The sequence below is a fragment of the Carlito syrichta genome, unplaced genomic scaffold (genome assembly GCF_000164805.1).
Source record: "Carlito syrichta isolate Samal-C Ts95f unplaced genomic scaffold, Tarsius_syrichta-2.0.1 Scaffold153624, whole genome shotgun sequence".
Classification (NCBI taxonomy): Eukaryota; Metazoa; Chordata; class Mammalia; order Primates; family Tarsiidae; genus Carlito; species Carlito syrichta.
Window position 1 is genome coordinate 171,042 of NW_007097720.1, and position 18,407 is coordinate 189,448.

An 18,407-nucleotide genomic window follows, 5' to 3' on the forward strand; every position below is an offset into this window, starting at 1 on the left:
AGAGCTAGGACAGAAATCTCAAACTTATCATGGCCTACACCAAACTCACGGATTTCCACACCACAACCCTACCTCTCCTTCCCCAGCCTACTTCTCCATTTTTCTCCTACCCAGCAATGACTCCACCACTCACAGTTCCTCACACACTTGATCACTGTCTTTGCACCACCGCTACATCCTGTCTATCAGCAAATCCTCAATCTAGCCACCGCTCTCCACCTCCAGTGTTGCAGCTCCAGTCCCAGCCCCATCATTTCCTATCTCAACTCCTTGCTGCAATGGCCTCTTGGCTAGTCTCCCTGCTTCCTGCCACTCTTGCTTTCTCCAATCCATTTCTCACCTTTTGGCCAGATCTTGTCATTTCCCTCAACCCCTTCATAGTTTCCTGAGTCATCTAGAAAAAAAATCCAAACTCTCTACACTTATCTACAAGGCTCTCCACATCTTACCACTGCTGATCACATCTCCTTCCCCACTTTCCCCCCCTCACTCATGACCCTCCATTCACACTGGCCTTTGAACATTTTCTAATCATGGGAAGCTCAGTTCTGCCTTATAGCTTGTGTACTTTCTCCTATCTCTGCCTGGAAATTCTTCTTCTTCATCCCTCTACTCTCCTGAAGCCTCTTTCTTCTGACCCATCAGTTGGATTCAGCTCCATATCTCCTCCTCAGAAAGGTATTCCTCCTTTTATTTATTACCTTTATGGGAAATTAACTTGCTAATGAATTTCTTTGCAAGTTAATATGTCTTTAACCCTCTCTAGAATGCAAACTACCTGAGGGCAGAAATCTTGGTGGTTTTGTTATTATTAACTCATATATTCCCAACCTCTAGAACAGTGTCTAGCATTTTATAGGTAGTATTCAACAAGTATTTGTTAACTGAATAAATACATTTTGAAAATCAGCTAGGTGACTGAGTGGTAAATATCATTGTGACTTTGAGCATGTCCTTGAACCCCTCAAGACTCCAATTTCTTCATGTGTAAAATGGAACTAATCATAATTGTTTTTCCCTATATGCGTGGCATGAGATGATTAAAAATAGATACAAATCCTGACTAAGTGCTGCAGTCTTGGAGAAAAGCAACACGGAGTACTGAGTACAAAGAAGCTATCTCCAGGCACTGGCTGTCACAGACACTTGGGCAGTCTCAGAGGCAGCCCAGGAAAATCAGAGTGGAGGACAAGCTGAAGGCCATGCTCCTACCTAAGGCCACAAGGTGACTGCATTTCCTGAAGCCTGATTTGCTGATTATTCAGTTCTGCCAGGCAAGCCTCTTTTGCCAAGGATCTTTGCCTACTTTTTCCCTCCAGCTGTATCTGCTGCTTCTTCTCCCACGAGCAGGTAACCAGTTGACTACTCTCTCCTAGGTCTCTCATTGGGGCAGAGGAAAAAAATGACAACAGAAATATTTATATGATGATTTCTCAGTTTACAGTGTGATTTTACATTGATTATCTTGTTTAACCATCCCAGTAACCTTTCAGGTTGGCTTATTCTCATTTTACCAAGGAGGAAGCTGAGGCTCAAAGAGATTATATGAGACGATCAGAACCACAGAGGTTGAAAATATTAGAGCCAGGATACACTAGGCCTGCCTAAGTGCTTTGTGTAATGCAAACCCGCATTTCCTGAGTGTTGTAGTGTTGGATTTTTTAGGTGAAATTCTGGTCAGAAGTGATGGTCAAAATTCTCACCTCCCTCTCCAGATTCCTCCTTCTGCGACCTCCAGATGACAGAGCAGCAGGGTGCTGGGCCCTCACTTTAGTCTCTGGGAAGAACAGCTTGATGTTGCTGGCCACAGCTAGCCTGAAGACCCAAAGAGGTGATGCCAAGAGCAGGTCCAAACTGATGCGTGTGGGGCTCTGCAACAGGCTCAAACACAAATTTCTTTGGAGGCTTCTTAACATGTTTTAAATGCAATAAGTCCGTATTTCTAGCAATTAGCCCAAGCCATGCACTTTGCGGTTTTGGCTTTTTGGCCAGATGCCAAGATTCTGGGAATTGTAGGCACCAACCTGAGGGGCCTGGCCACTATCTGCCTTTGAAAGTTGTACAGGCCTATGCAGACAGTTATCATCAGAAGTAAGTAAGCTTAGCAAGAAGTGCATGTGCATGTGTGTGTGTGTGTTTAAAATACCCACTTCAGGAGTCATTTGAGCAGGAAAAAGAACTGTTTATTTTCACCAGTTGCATAATGGGAATCTGGTGAAAACTTGAAGTGACTAGCACTGCATTTTGATTCTTTCGGTGGTATTTTATCACCCTTTCAAGATTGTTAGCTGGTTGTGAGAAACAGAGCCTAGATCAGTACTCTGCAATGGGGGACCTTGGGGCCTTTCCCCTTAGCCTGCTTTTCCAGATTTGATTTCAAGAGTCTCCTATCCTCAAGCTTCATCTCAGTCTCCATTGGTTGAGCTGCACCCTGACCCTTAAGACCACATCTTTCCTGAGTCTCATAACTCTACTGGCCCTCATCGTACTTGCTGTCTCATTCATGAGGCCTCCTGCGCTTCAGGAGAGCCCAACTACCCTTTTATCTGGTTAACTTCCCCTCACAGCCTCAATGCTACTTCTTCCAGAAAGCCTTCTGAGCCTTTTTTGCCTTCCTTAACATTCATGCAGACTAGATGGAGGCTCCTGCTCTGTCACCTGAAGCCTTTGTCTCTCCCAACAGAAACTGTCATTGTGTCACAACTTGATGCCTGAACAGTGGGTTCTTTAAAGGCTCCTGTCCCTCTCTCCACTGATTTCAGTGCCCAGCATAGACCTGTCAATAAATAATAATCTGCTCAATAAATGAATGGATATAGGGATGCATAACCATTGTGGAGTATTTTAAAAGTAGGGGGAAGCTCTGAGAATAGTTGTCATAAGAGGGGCTGTATTTGTATTCTCTTAGCAATGATCACACTTTTTGAATTCTCTTTACTTGTCCAGCTCCTCCAATAGAGGACTTTGAATTATGTGGCCAAGAATTTTATTTGCCTTGTTCTGTATCACCTGGTGCTGCTTAACAAATAGTTGATGAATGAATGAATGGGGAGAAAGCGGTTCCCAGGCACTGGCCTTGCAGGGTTACACTCAGCAAAGGCCTGTTGGTTGTTGGACTTATGCCTCAGCCTTTCAGAATGAATTGCAAACTGTGCAACTCAGAGAACTGTTCCTCGGAGCTCAACTCTGAGTAGCCTCGAGCCTCTGAAATCAGCCAAGACTCATGGAGGAGAGTGTGGAACCTGGAGCCCACTGCACTGCACATGTCCCACTCTGCTGGAACATTCCCTAGGAAATGGAATTTGCAGATTAAAAAAATGTAGGTCTTAAAAAAGCTAACATTGAGGGCAGTAGGAAGGGAGTTAAGGTATTTTTAAAAAATTTATTCTTTTAGCTTTTTTTTTTTTTTTGGTAGAGACGATATCTCCCTTGTTACCCAGACTGGTCTCAAATTCCTGCCCTCAAAGGATCCTCCTGCTTTGGCCTCGCAAAGCACTTGGATTACAGATATGAACCACTGAACCAAACTTGCTTTGCATTTTATTTCATTATTGAATTCAATGCCTCTGAAGTGTGCTGATCTTTCACACCCAGAGTCTGACAATCTCTGTTTTTTTTAATTCCAAGGAAACAGGTTCAACATTAGTTCCATGAACAATTCAAGAAAACCATATCCTGAGGACAGATTGAAGAAGAGCCTGACAATTTGACACAGAGAACAAATAAAACCAAGGGGAAAACAAAAAGTGATTACTCAGGGGCTTTTATGTTTGTAAAGGGATAAGTTGGTTAGTGACACTAGCTTAGAAGTCATACAGACCCTCTCTTTGTCACTTATGGCCTGTGTGCCCTTGGGTAAGTTGATAAACTTCTCAGTGTCTTGATCTTCTTACATGTAAATTGTGTACGGTAACACCTACTTTATATGGTTGGGTGATTGAAGAATTCAAATAACGCATATGTGATGGTTAATTTTAGGTGTCAATTGGATTAATGAATACCTAGAGAACTGGTAAAGCATCACTTCTGCATGTATCTGTGAGGATGTTTCCAGAGAAGATAGGCATTTGAGTCAGCAGACTGAATAGGGAAGGTCTGTCTTCAGTATGGGTGGACACCATCCAATCAGCTGCCTCCACCCCCAAAAAACATAAAACATAGTCTGGAGCTGGAACACTATTCTTTTTCTGCCTCTGGATGTCAGTGCTCCAGGAATTCTGGCTTTTGGAATCCAAGACCAGTTGTCTCCCAGGTTCTCAAGCTTTTGCCGTTAGACTGAGAATTACACCATCAGTTTCTCTTGTTCTGAGGTTTTGGACTTGGACTGAGCCACAATGCCAACATTCCAAGGTCTCCAGCTTGCAGGTAGCCTGAAATGGGATTTTTTAGCTTTCTTTATTGCCTGAGGCAATTATCCTAATAAATTATTTCTCATATATCTCTATCTATCTGTCTGTCTATCTATTCATCCTATCAATTCTGTCTCTCTGTAGAACCTTGACTAATACAGATGTTGGTACCAGGAGTGGTTCTAGAAGAACAGAATTTTAAGGATGGGTTTTCTTAATTTGTTTTGAGTTTTGGGAAATGACTTTCAAATCTGTTTAGCCCTAAAAGGGCTAGAGACTCTACTTCTAAAAGTCCAAAGAGCACGATAGTCCATGGCATGAACTATTTATAGAGATACAGAAAATATCTGCATTTGATACTATGACTCAGTCACTTATAAGAGGCAAGGAACTTGCTGACTCTATATATGATACTTTTGAACATTTGTGGAAAACCAGGGAATATAATGACATTGGTTGACTGCTTCTAGGATGAAAGAAAAGGATGAACCCAGGGTTTCAAATTTCTGGCTCTAACATAAGAGCCTAAGAATTTCTTAGTGTGCGCTGAGCCAGAATCTTTCCTCCTGTAACCACAGGGATAACATCATTGAAAATCGAATCCAGGCCCTCATCATGCAATTGGCTGAATTACAACAACAGTTGAACTCTCAGCCACACAGGGTGCGCACTATTAAAGTGAGGGCATTGGCTGTGAAAGAATGGAGTCCTATAAGCTGAGATGCGGACATATGGAAGGGTCTAGATAAATTCCCTCATCTATATCTATGTCTACCTATCTCTCTATATATATCTATATCCTATTGGGCCTGTCTCTCTGGAGGACCCTGACTAATGTAGCATACAGCCACATTAGCACACAGTCTAAGTGCTCAATAAAGGTAGTTATTATCCTCTAATAAAACCCTTATGTTACAATGAGGTAAAAATTTGTGTAATGAGGTGCTGTGACTTTAAGAGATTGACAAGATTTCTGAGAATAGATTTATGTTTTCTTTTTTAAAAAAATTTACTTTAAAGATGTGGGGTACAGTTCAGGGTTAGGTATACAAATGTTCATTATACAGGTACCTTGTTAATGAGATTTGCCCCCCCCCCCAGCAGTTTCCCACTACTGTCAATCCCGACCCTCCTCCTCTGGTAGTTTTCCACTACTGTCAATCCCTTTCTATAGTATTATGATAAGTGTTCAAGTCTGCCTCACATTCTGCTGAAGGGAGAAGTATCAGATTATGTAGGATACGCGAGAATAACAAGGAAGAAAGGCTGGTAAAATCATACAGAAACAGGAATTCCTAGATCCATACTTAAATAAATAAACAGGAAGAGGGAAAAGATTTCCTTACATAAAAAATCAACTAATAAATGTTTAAGGAATGATTGAATTAGAAAATCACCATTTGGCAACCATCATAGTAATAATTAATTCAGCCAAGAAACATCAATGGATGCTAAAATTAGTGGGTGAAAGTTTGATGAGAAATGGAATATTGACATAGTCTTGGGGTACCTCCCCACAGAATACTTATTAATTACAAAGGGAATAACTTTACAGTGGAGAAGCCTGGCAGATACTGCCACCTTAATGAAGTGATCAAAGTGAACATCATTAGTAATGGGACAAATTGAAATCATGTGCCACCTGATAGGATGCAATAAGAACACAGCATCGCTTCTGTGCTGTTCCTGTAAAAGATGCATAACTTGAACCTCATCACGAAGAAACATCAGACAAACCTGAATTAAGGGGCAGTTCATAAAAGAAATGGCCTGTACTTTTCAAAAGTGTCAAGGACCCGTAACAGAAAAAGAAAAGACCGAAGAACTGTTTTAGACTGAAGGAAACTAAAGAGACAGGAAAATTAAATGCTACCTGTGATCCTGGATTGGATCCTTTTGTTATAATGGACATTGTTAGACATTGGGAAAGATTTGAATGAAGTTTGAGGATTAGACAGCAGTGATGTATCATTATTATCATCCTTATTTTAATGGTTGTGTTGGGTTACATTGAAGAATATCCTTCTTTGCAGGAAATACATGCCAAAGCATTCAGCGAGGGATGGGACATCAGTTTGGCAACTTACTGTCAAATGATTTAGGAAAAAAATATATTTGTACTATTCTTGCAATTTGGTTGTAAGGTTATAATATTTTGAACTATATAATTTTGTATTTCAGATAACCTTACTGAAACATATGTTACATTTACAACTAATTGCTTGAGAGGTGAAGCTACAGATATTGAGTCTATGTATTTTTAAAGGGAGGGTAGGGCAGATTCTAGGAACAAGAAAAGGGGTGCCCAAACACAGATACTGAGAGCCCCACACCTGCTTACATTGATCTCAAGAGTTAAGAGAGAACTGGGGCAGGAAAGAAGCTGAGGCATTGTTATCCCCATTGTATAGCTGAGTAAAATAAGGCTATATGGAATAAAAGATAGTAGAGCCAGAGGGCACCTCCCTATTCTTTGGCAAATGAGGAAACTCATCCAGGAGCTCACAGGACTTGCCAAGTTCTCAGTAAGAGCTGAACTGGAATCCAAAGGCCAGCACCACACTGCCAAAATCAAACTGTGTCTCATTAAAAATGTGGGTATGTGAATTATATATGTGTATGTGATTTTTTTATTTGTTCATAAATTCATTCTGTGGTACAACATTTTGAGTTGGCAGTAGTTGGAATAAATAGAATAATCTAGAGCAAAAACACAAAGGCAGAGATTTTGCTCACATTCTCTCCCTGCTGTGTCTCTGGGGCTAAAGGAGAAGCTGGCACATTGTAGGCATTTCATAAAGGGTTGTCAAGGGTTGGGTGTGCTGGCTCACGCCTGTAATCCCAACACTTTGGGAGGTTGAGGCAGGCTTGAGCCCAGGAGTTCAAGATCAGCCTAGGTAACATAGCAAGACCTCATCTCTACAAAAAAATAAAAAAAATTAATGGACCTAGTGGTACACGCCTGTAGTCCCAGCTACTCAGGAGGCTGAGGTGGAAGGATCGCCTGAGCCCAGGAGGTCGAGGCTGCAGTGAGCAGTGATTGTGCCTTCACTCCAGCCTGGGCAGAGTGAGACTCCAACTCAAAAAAAATAGAAAAATAAAAATGAAGGGTTTTCAACAGATGCTGGCAAGGATGTGGAGAAAAGGGAGCGCTTCTACACATGGGAATGCAAACTAGTTCAACTTCTATGGAAAACAGTGTGGTGATTTTTAAAAGAACTAGAAATTGACCTTCCGTATGATCTAGCAATTTCCCTTCTGGGAATATACCCGGAAGAACTCAAATCATTCTACAAAAAAGATACTTGCACACACATGTTTATTGCAGCACTATTCACAATAGCAGAAACATGGTACCAACTTGCTGTCCATTGGACTGGACAAAGAAAATGCAGAACATATATACAGTGGAGTACTATGCAGCTATAAAGGACAAAATTATGGACTTTGCAGCAACCTGGATGGATTTAGAATCCATCATACTCAGTGATCTATCATAGGACAAAGAATACCACCTGTTTTCACTTATAAGTGGGTCCTGAACATCTATCACAATACTACAAGAGAAGCATCGGCAGTAGTAGGCTACTGTTAGGGGAAGGGGGCACGTAACATCACTAAGGGTATCTCACCCTAAACCAGGGAAGTGAGGACCAGTTGGAGGCTCAAACTTTACCTGCACATAAGCTACTTATGTATCTAATCTTGACTTGTACCCAACACCTTTACAATAAAATTTTAAAAATTCCATAGAGAACAAGAAAAGGGGGAGTTGTCGAATGACTGAATGTAGCTGTAAACTTTTAGGGAAAAAAAACAATACTTGGGAAAATTATTTACCTTTTCCTCAAAAAGTACCTCAATGTTTTTTTTTTTTTTTCTCCAGAGGAGACCATACTTATAACCCAAGCAAGCCTGGCCACAGGAACAACCTTATGGAAAACTGCAAAAGTCTCTGCAAGGATGACAGATGGTTCTGTCCAGAGGCTTACATCACACTTGGTTCTCAAGACTTCCTTTTAATATTTGCCTTAGATATTTAAATGGAGCTAGTTTTCCCAGACAAGGAATATTATGTGGTGGTGAAGTGCATGGTAGCTGGAGCCAAATTGCCCAAGTTTGTTTGAATCATGGCTCCATCACTTAGTAAATGTACGATCTTGGGCAAGCTATTTAATCTCTCTGACTCTCAGTTTCCTCAACTGTAAAATAAAAATAATAAGAGTACCTATATCATAGGGTTGTTGTGAGGATTAAGGTAGCATATGTGTGTGCGTGTGTGTATACACAGTGCCAAAAATGTATACACATTTTAAGAAATTAAAAAGCCACATAAAAATTGTAATACTCAATATGTATCGATAAATAGTCACAATTGGTAGATGATTGCACTGGCCATTTCTACTGTCCTGCCTGTCTCATGGTAACGCTAGCATCCATTTGATTGATGTCATCTTTTGAGGGAATGTGTATCCATTTTTTGGCACCGTGTGTGTGTGTCTGTGTGTGTGTGTGTGTGTGTGTGTGTGTGTGTGTGTGTGTGTGTACAGTTTCTGACTTACAATGATTTGACTTAGATTTGTTTGACTTTACGGTGAAGCCATATACACCGTACTTCTCGTACCTGTAGGGTCATTCTGTTTTTCACTTTCAGTACAATGTTCAGTAAATTCTATGAGCTAGCTAATACTTTATTATAAAAGGGACTTTGTGTTAGATGAGTTTTGCTTAAGTTGTAGGCTAGTGGAAATGTTCTGAGCACGTCTGAGGTAGGCTATGATATCATACTAGTAGGTTATTCAGTGCGTTTTTAGTTTACCATTGGTTTATCAATGGGTTTTTGTAACCCACAGTAGGTGGAAGAATATCTGGTAGTAAGTATTGTAGAAATGTTCGCAATTTTTTCTCAGACTACTGGGAGCTTGTTAAAACCCAACCTTGGGAAAAAATTCCCCCCACCCAGGGTATTTATTCTTTCAGACTGCCCTTTGGCGCATCCTTCATAAATTTGTCCTGCCTTCCTAGCTTTTCAGGGGCTGTCTCAAAGGAACAGACATTTGAACTGACACCTGAAGAATAAAGAAAAGTTTACTAGATGAAAAAGAAAGAATTGGAACACCTCTCAAAGAATGGCCAAGGAGCCAGAGCCTCACCGACATCCTCTCCCCAGCCCCTAAGGGACCATTGTTGGGCTGAAATTATTTTACCAAGAATGGATCTTGCTGTCATCATTCCTGTTCACTAGATGCTATGGCACACTCTGTGACTGGCAGTTTGATGTGACTTAAAACAACATTGAAAACATATTTTGAAGCAAAGATATTGAAGTGACTCACAGAGATAGTACAGCACGGTAGTCATGGGCACGGACTGCCTGGGTACAAGTCCCAGCTTCATTGTTCCTAGCTGTATAATTTTGGGCAAGCTCCTTAACTTCTCTCTCCCTCTGTTTCTTTATCTCTAAAATGGGGATGATGATAATGGCACCTGCCTCAAGGGATTTCTAGAAAGAGTAAATGATTTAATATTTTGTAAAGTATTACAATATATAATATAAATATATCACAAATATGTGCTATATAAATGTCTGGTAATTTAAAAAATGATGACAATAATCAGCATTAAAACAGAATGATGGAAGGACTGTCTATGCAAACAAACATAATGGTGATAGATTAGTAATACTCTATAAATGAAACCCCAGATGTCTTCACTGTCTTTTTCTCCAGTGCTTAGTTTGAGAAGGGGAAATAAACCTCTCATTACCAAGACATAAATTATTTTTAAGTAAATTATTAGTTACATATTAAGGATCTAAAAATTTCAAATCAGAGGGAGGAATGTGTCATTTTGTTGCTATTATTGCTTACAAATGTGAAGACTCATCTGTGCAAATAGGTTTTGGGACTAATCAACTCATTTTTACTTCTTTGGAAGAAGCAATTTAGAAACTCTTCCACTGAGAAGACAAAGACATGTTTTAAACTATGAAAATGCCAAAACGAAAGGAATGGAAAAATAAGCAAAAGCACTAAATGTAATTATTTTCCTTCTCTTTCTTTTTTTTTTTTAACCACCATCAAGATCTTTAGGAGGAGGAAAAATGTTTTCCAGTAATGGCATGGCATAAATAAATACCTGTTTAATTTGCTTATATACTAAGGCGACTCAACAGGGTAGATATGCAGTGAATTCCAGCACATTCATAAGTGTGGTGTGGGCCTTCAGAAGTCACTGGACAAAGCCCTGAGTTTTGATTTTTTGCACTCCCAAGTTGAATCAGATTGGAGGTCACCATCTGAAGCACAGCGGGAAGGGTCAGGATGGATAAGTTTACTGGCAGCTTCCACACAGCTTTTCTGGAACACTTGGTTGCCTGAGGAATTACATGCCGAGTAATTGACTGGGACAATTAGGCAAACTCTGAAAGTCAAGCTTCGGAGGCACATGCCAAAGTGTGCCCACAAATGGATAAGCTCAAATGCAGATGTCACTCAAATGCAAGATCTTGGGAGAGTTGTCTTTTCAAAGCTGGCAGAGGTATCAAATGTTCCTCCCATAAAAATGATAAAGTATCAGTTAATGTCAGCCCTTTGCTAAGAGCAACAGCTGGGGACTCTGTACTGGCAGAGGGGGGTGAATTGTATAATCAAGCAAAGCTTAACACTCATGAGCATGACAATCTGCAGCTCTCAATACATTTGCTTGTAAGGATGGACTCATGCCGTACCGGGACATCCACTCCACCACTCACAACTATACATCCCCATGCAGAATCCACGTACCTTTACCATGCAAGGTTTGTGGAACCAATTTTCTATTTTATAGTAATATTCGTCTAGTTAGTTGTTATTGTGCTAGTAGTAAGTGATGTGTTGCAGGAACCAAGTTCACCAAATTACAAAGATAGAAAGTTGGTAGTGCCAGTGAATTTTGATTCTTTAGTGCCTGTCATGCCTCCTTCATAGGGTGTGAACATTCCACAAGGTAATGCAAGAGGAACCTTTTGCCAGGGATGCACTGATATCCAAGCCTGAAATGTTTTGATTATTATTATTTAGTAGATTCTCAGCAAGAATCAATCCAATGAAGACTCAAGTGTCAGAATGTTTGAGTCCTGAGGCTATAGGAAGTCTGTGTAATCTTAGTAGCTCTAAATGACATTTTAATGTATTATAGCCATCTGAAAATCAGTTGGGCTAGTAAATATTGCTTTCCCCCTCTTTGCCATCATACTTCTTAGAAGAGTTGTCTACATTTCCTTCCTTCCTTCCTTCCTTCCTTCCTTCCTTCCTTCCTTCCTTCCTTCCTTCCTTCTTCCTTCCTTCCTTCCTTCTTTCCTTCCTTTCTTTCTGTTGGAGTCTCAATTTGTCTCTCAGGCTAGAGTGTAGTAGCATGCTCACGGCCACCACAGCCTCTATCTGCTAGGCTCAGGCTATCCTTCCACCTCAGCCTTCCAAGTAACTGGAACTATAGGCATGCACCACCACACCTGGCTAATTTTATCATTTATTGTGGAGACAAAGTCTCAACATGTTGTCCAAGCTGCTCTCGAACTCCTGAGTTCAGGCAATCTTCTCACCTCTGCTTCCCAAAGTGCTAGGATTACAGGTGTGAGCCACCACATGTGACCTTGTCTGCATTTCTTTATACTTACTCCTTAATCCCTTGTGATTTGATTCCTGCCCTCACCATTCTACTCAAAGTGCAGTGTGTTCATTATCTATTGCTGCATAACAAATTGCCCTGAAACTCAGAGACTTAAGACAACATACATTTATTATCTCTACAGTTTCTGTGTGTCAGGAAACTGGGTGTGGCTGGATTCTTTCGCTCAAGTTCTCTCACAGGTTACAAATAAGCTGTCTGCTGGGGCTGTAGTTTTCTCAAAGCTTGACTGGGAAAGGATTCATTTCCAAGCTCAGGCATGTGCTTGTTGGCAGGTTTCGATTCTTCATGGGTGGTTGGACTGAAGGCCTTAGTTTCTTGCTGGTTGTTGGCCAGAGGCCACCCCCAGTTCCTTGTTGCATGGACCTTTCCACAGGCTGGCTTATAACATGGTAGCTAGATTTATCAGAGCAAGCAAGCAAGAGACAGAGGGAAATGAAAGTAAGCTGGAAATCATGGTCTATTTAAACTCAACCTTTAGAAGTGATATCCCACCTTTTGCTGTATTCAATTCACTAGGAGGTATTCTATTTGTTAGAAGCTAGTCATTAGGCTCTGCCCACACTTTAAAAAAAGGGAATGACACAAAAGCATGAGTATCTGAAGGCAGAGTTTGTTGGGACCATCTTAGAAGTCTGTTTACTGCATGTAGGTCACTTGAGACTTCATTGCCAAATCCAATGAACTTTCCATGTGTTTCATCCCTTTTGACTTTTTAGAGCTTCTCATCTATGGAATGCCCCTAGATTGAAATGCTCTCTTTAAGACAACCCATGTAATGGGAAAAAATATTTGCAAGCTATGCATCTGACAAAGGTCTAACATTCAGGATCTACAAGTGACTCAAACAAATTGAAAGGAAAAAACAACCCCATAAAAAGTGGGTAAAGGATATGAACAGATTCTTTTCAAAGGAAGATATATAAGCAGCCAACAAACACATGAAAAAATGCTCAGCCTCACGAATCATTAGAGAAATACAAATCAAAACCTTAATGAGATACCACCTAACATTGGTAAAGATGGCTATCATTAAGTAAAAAAAAAAAATTGGTGCTGGCATGATTGAGGAGAAAAGGGGATGCTTCTACATTGTTCGGGGGAATATAGTTAGTTCAATCTCTATGGAAAGCAGTGTGGCAATTTCTCAAAGAACTAAAAATTGAGCTTCCATACAATCCAGCAATCTCTCTTCTGGAAATATATCCAGAGCAACAAAAATAGCTCTACCAAAAAGATGCCTGCACAATAGCAAAAACAAGGAACCAACCCAGATGCCTATTGAAAGTTGACTGCATAAAAAAAATGGGTAATACACACAATGGAATATTATGCAGTCATAAATAAGAACAAAATCATGGCCTTCACAGCAATATGGATGCAGCTGAAGACCATCATACTAAGTGAACTATCACAGAAATAAAGAACTAATTACTTCATGTTCTTACTCATAAGCAGGTCCTGATTACTAGCATAAGGGTGGGATTGACAGATGTCAAACATTGCTAGGGGTGGGAGGGAGAAAAGAGGGAAGGGAGCACGTGGTAACACACTGGGTATTCGGTCCACTATTAGGGGTAGAGAGGGCTAGCTAGAAGCCCAAACATCACCTGCATGCAATTTACTTATGTAATAAATTCTCACTTGTACTCCTCAACTCTGAAATTTAAAAAAATGCTCTTTTCATTGAGACTGTACAGTATTTTACTTTCCTGCCTCCCTATAACTCCTATCTTGTCTCCATCTCTTTTTTCCCCTCCTTCTACCTACAATATCTTTGACTCAATTCAAAGTAGGCACACTAACAAAAGATTTTGAACTGACAAAATACATATAAGTAGCTATCAAGGGTCAGTAGTTGGCTCCCATGTTTTCATCTTCCTTTTCTACTGTTCTTGCCATAGCAATCCCATCCTGTCTCCCCAGTTTATAATATCCCTTCAGCTATTTCTATGAAATTAAGTCTGATATTTTTATATGAAACTTTGGTCTCTCTTCTAAGCCCCACTTCTGTCTCTTTCTGTCTGTGAGATATTTAAAAGGATGATGTGCTGGAACCTCAAAATCAGCATATCTTTCTTCACTCTTTCATCCACCTTCATCAAAGTCTGATTCTCCCCTATTCCTGATTTCTGGCATTATTATTACCCAGACCTAAAACCTCAGCATTATATTTGATTCCTCTTTTCCCCCTACCTGTTGCATCCAATTTGTTACTAAATCTTGTCTATTCTAATCCAGCATCATTTGTCTTTTCCTTTCTTACTGACTACTGTAGTGACCTTATAACTAGTCTCCCTACTTCTGGTCTCTATCCTCTCTCATCTATCCTACACATTCTTTTCAAATATACCTTTCTGAAACATATCTCTGGTTATTCCACTCCTTATTCGAACATCAATGGTTGCCCACTGATTCCAAATTCCTTAGCCTTTCATTCAAAACCTCCCACAATCTGGTCCCATCCCTGGTCGCTACTCATTTCATGCATTGCAAGCTCCAATTACGTGGACTCCTATCTGCTCCTCATACAGCTCTCATGGTTTTCTTCCTTGAGGGCTTTGTTTTTGCTGTTTTTTACTTCAGCCTGGAATTCTCTGTCCCTCCTCTTTACCTCAATTCTGCAAAGTCATCTCCCACCTATCCTCCATGACTTGGCTCAAGTTACATGACTCCACAAAGGGTTCCCTGAGTGTCAATCTCTAAAATCTAACTTGCAGCTGGGCTCGGTGGCTCAGCCTGTATTCCCGCGCCTTTGGGAGGCTGAGGTGAGTGGATTGCCTGAGCCCATGGGTTCGAGACCCGCCTGGGCAGGCGAGACCTCATCTCTACAATAAAAAAAAAAAAATAGCTGGGCGTGGTAGCGTGTGCCTGTAGTTCCAGCTACTTGGAAGGCTGAGGCGGAAGGATCGCCGGAGCCCAGTAGGTCGAGGCTGCGGTGGCCAGGAGCAGCCACTGCACTCCAGTCTGGGCGACAGTGAGACTCCAACTCAAAAAATAAAACGAAATAAAATAAAATACAATAAAACCTAACTTGCAGGTAATATTTCTGTAATGTGAACTACCAGAATCATTTACTTCTATATCTTACGGCACTTTACCTAGATATTTCTGTTCACATCTTCTCTTTCCTACTAAACTGGGTGCTTCTTGATAGCAGAGCATATGCTTGATTCTTCTTTGCCCTCCATTCCATACAGAACCATACACATCCATATTATCAATAGATTTAAAGTCTTTTTATAATTACTCCCCATTAAATATGTGTTATTATTTGCCTTATGTTCACAGAAAAAGGGAGGCAGAATCCGTTGACACAATGTTATTGCTTAAAGGTTAACAGTAGGGTTGGATGACACTTGATAGCTTGTTACTTTCTTTTACTTTCTCCTTGATTATGCCTGATTTTTTCTCCAAAAGATAAGCAATAAAAGTTGTGACCCTAAGATACCAAATTTTTCTGTTAGAAATACAAACAGATGTATTTGTCACAACTCCTCATGGGAAGACAATCATAGTATTTAGTTCTATAGTCATCAGGCATCTATCTGTGATGGATGATAGAGAAGTAAGGTCTAATTCTTCCTCAGAAAGGCCTTTCAATGTAGAATGGAGAAAGGCGATGTGTAAGACAAGGAGACAAGTAATGACATTCAGGCTGAATGCAGTGTCCAAACAGCATAGTCATCAATTAAGGTACACAAGCTCATTTGCTACAGTGTGGGAGAAAATTTAGATAAGAATCAGTCAGTTACAATTAACGAATAAAGAAAATGTCATATGGCAGGGTGTGGTGACTTATGCCTGTAAAACAGCACTTTTGGAAGCCAAGGCAGGAGGATTTCTTGAAGCCAGGAGTTTGAGACTAGCTTGGGCAACGTAGTGAGACCTAGTCTCTATAAAAACTAAGAAAATTAGTCAGGCACGATGGTGTATGCTGATAGCCCCAGCTACTTGGGAGGCAGGCAAGAGGATGATTTGAGCCCAGGAGTTTGAGGCTACAGTGAGCTATGATCATACCATTATACTCCAGCCTGGGCAATAGAGTGAGATCCTGTCTCTAAAAAAAAAAAAACAAACAAACTTGTATATTCTGCAATGGAATATTATCCAGCCTTCTAAAAGAAAGAAATTCTACCATTTGGAAGGGCCTGGAAGACATTATGCTAAGAAAAATAAGTCAGTTACAGAAAGACAAATACTTCTGATTCCTCTTCTGTGATACATCTGAAATAGTCAAAGGTAGAGAAGTAGACAACAGAATGGTGGTTAATGGGATAAAGGGAGGGCAATATGGAAGATGTTGTTCAATGGGCATAAAGTTACAGTTATTCAGGATGAGGAAGTTTCAGGGATCTGTTTTACAACATACTGTCTATGGTTAACAATAAGAGATTATGAGCTTAAAAATTTGTTAAGAGGGTAGATTTCATGTTGAGTGTTATCACAAGAAACAAAAGTGACAGAAGGAAGCTTTTGAAGAAGATAGATTTGTTTTTTGTCTGGATTGTGGTTATGGTAACATGAATGTATACATATGTCCAAACTCATCAATTGTAGACATTAATTATGTTCAGGTTTTTGTATACCAAATACATTTCGAAGAAGAAAAAAAGAATCAGTGTTACAGAGGTGGGCACATGGATTCCGGTGGTTTACTTATTTCACCTTAGAACAGTGGTTTTCAGCATGGTGCTTGGCCCAGCAACATCAGCATCACCTGTGAACTTAGGAGTAATGCTAATTCTTGGGCTCCACCCAAGACCTATGGAATCCAAAAGTGTATTGGTGGAACCCATTTATCTGTGTCTTAACAAGCTCCCCCAGGTGATTCTGACGCATGCTGCAGTCTGAGTAGCACTATCTTTGAGCATTACTCAGTTTCTCTATGTTCTCTTGGTTCATCTTGCCCCTTTTTGAAAAGATCCCATTGGTTTTCAAATCGGGGTCTGTGTTTTCCTGGAGGTACACGAAGATGTTTCAAGAAGTTTTAAGATAATTAAGTTGCAGGTCCTCAACTCCACTATGTACTTTTTCCTAAAACTTTTCTATCTCCCTCTTCTCCATCAATCTTCTCACATTGCACTAAAGAAAGACAAACTCTCGCCTCCGCTGATTCTCACTAGTGTGCATTGCCCTGGGAATCTAAGCACCTCTGGGAAACAAAGAGGTAATATGAAATATTGTGCTAGCTGTTAAAAAGTGGATGACTCTAATCAAGACTTGGTGACAAATTTCTTTGCAAGTAGGTGATTTCTTATTCTCATTTTTAACAAAACTGATGAAAATCCTAGGAGTGTTTATTGTCAGTTGATTGATCATTAGAAATATATTTTGATAGAACGCTTATGCACTGCTGGAGGGGATGCAAAATGGTACAGCCACTATGGAAGATAGTGTACCAATTCCTCAAAAATTCAAAATATAATTATGATATGCAATTCCAATTCTGGGTATATGTCCAAAATAATTCAAAACAGGAACTCAAAGAGATATTTGTACTCCCATGTTCATAGCAGTATTATTCACACTAGCCAAAAGGTGAAAGCATCCCAAATGTCCACCAATGGATGACTGAATAGACAAAATGTGGTGTAAGCATAGAGTGGGATACTATTTAGCCATAAAAAAATCTGACACATACTCCAATGTGGATGCACCTTGAAGACATTATCCTAAGTAAAATAAGTCAGTCACAAAAGAACAAAGATTGTAGGGTTCCACTAATATGAGGTATCTAGAGTAAACAAATTTATAGAGACAGAAAATAGAATGGTAGTTTATAGGGGCTGGAGAAAGAATGAGAAGTTAATGTTTAGTGGGTATGGAGTTTCATTTTGGGAAAATGAAAAAGTTCTGGAGATGGATAGTGGTGATGATTGCACAACAGTGTGAATGTACTTAATGCCACAGAACTGTACTCCTAAATAATTAAGATGGTACATTTTGTGAAGTATATTTTACTGCAGTAAAAAATATTTCTCAATGATAATAATTATGTGCTTTGGGGAGCATGCAACTTAAAGAGAGTTTTTAAAAAGCAGTTGACATTGCTCTAACAAAACTCTACTCTTCCTTTCAGTTTAATATATTTATGTGAATGAGGGTTCTTTGCACTTAGATCTGTTAAAAATAAAAAACAGAAGTAAAATCAGCATTGAATCCTGTCTAATTTTAGAAGTAAGTAATAGTATTTCAGGTACATGGATTGACTAAGCAGAAAAGCCTCATCCATTTCACTGGCAAGTTTTCCCAACAAAAATATTACTTTTAAAATTTAATATTTATCAAAGTTTATAATATTGTTATGTTTTCATCAATTGTATACTACTACTAATTTTAGTAATGCATCAATCCAGAAGAAATTTTGAGATCAATAATTGTATGAAT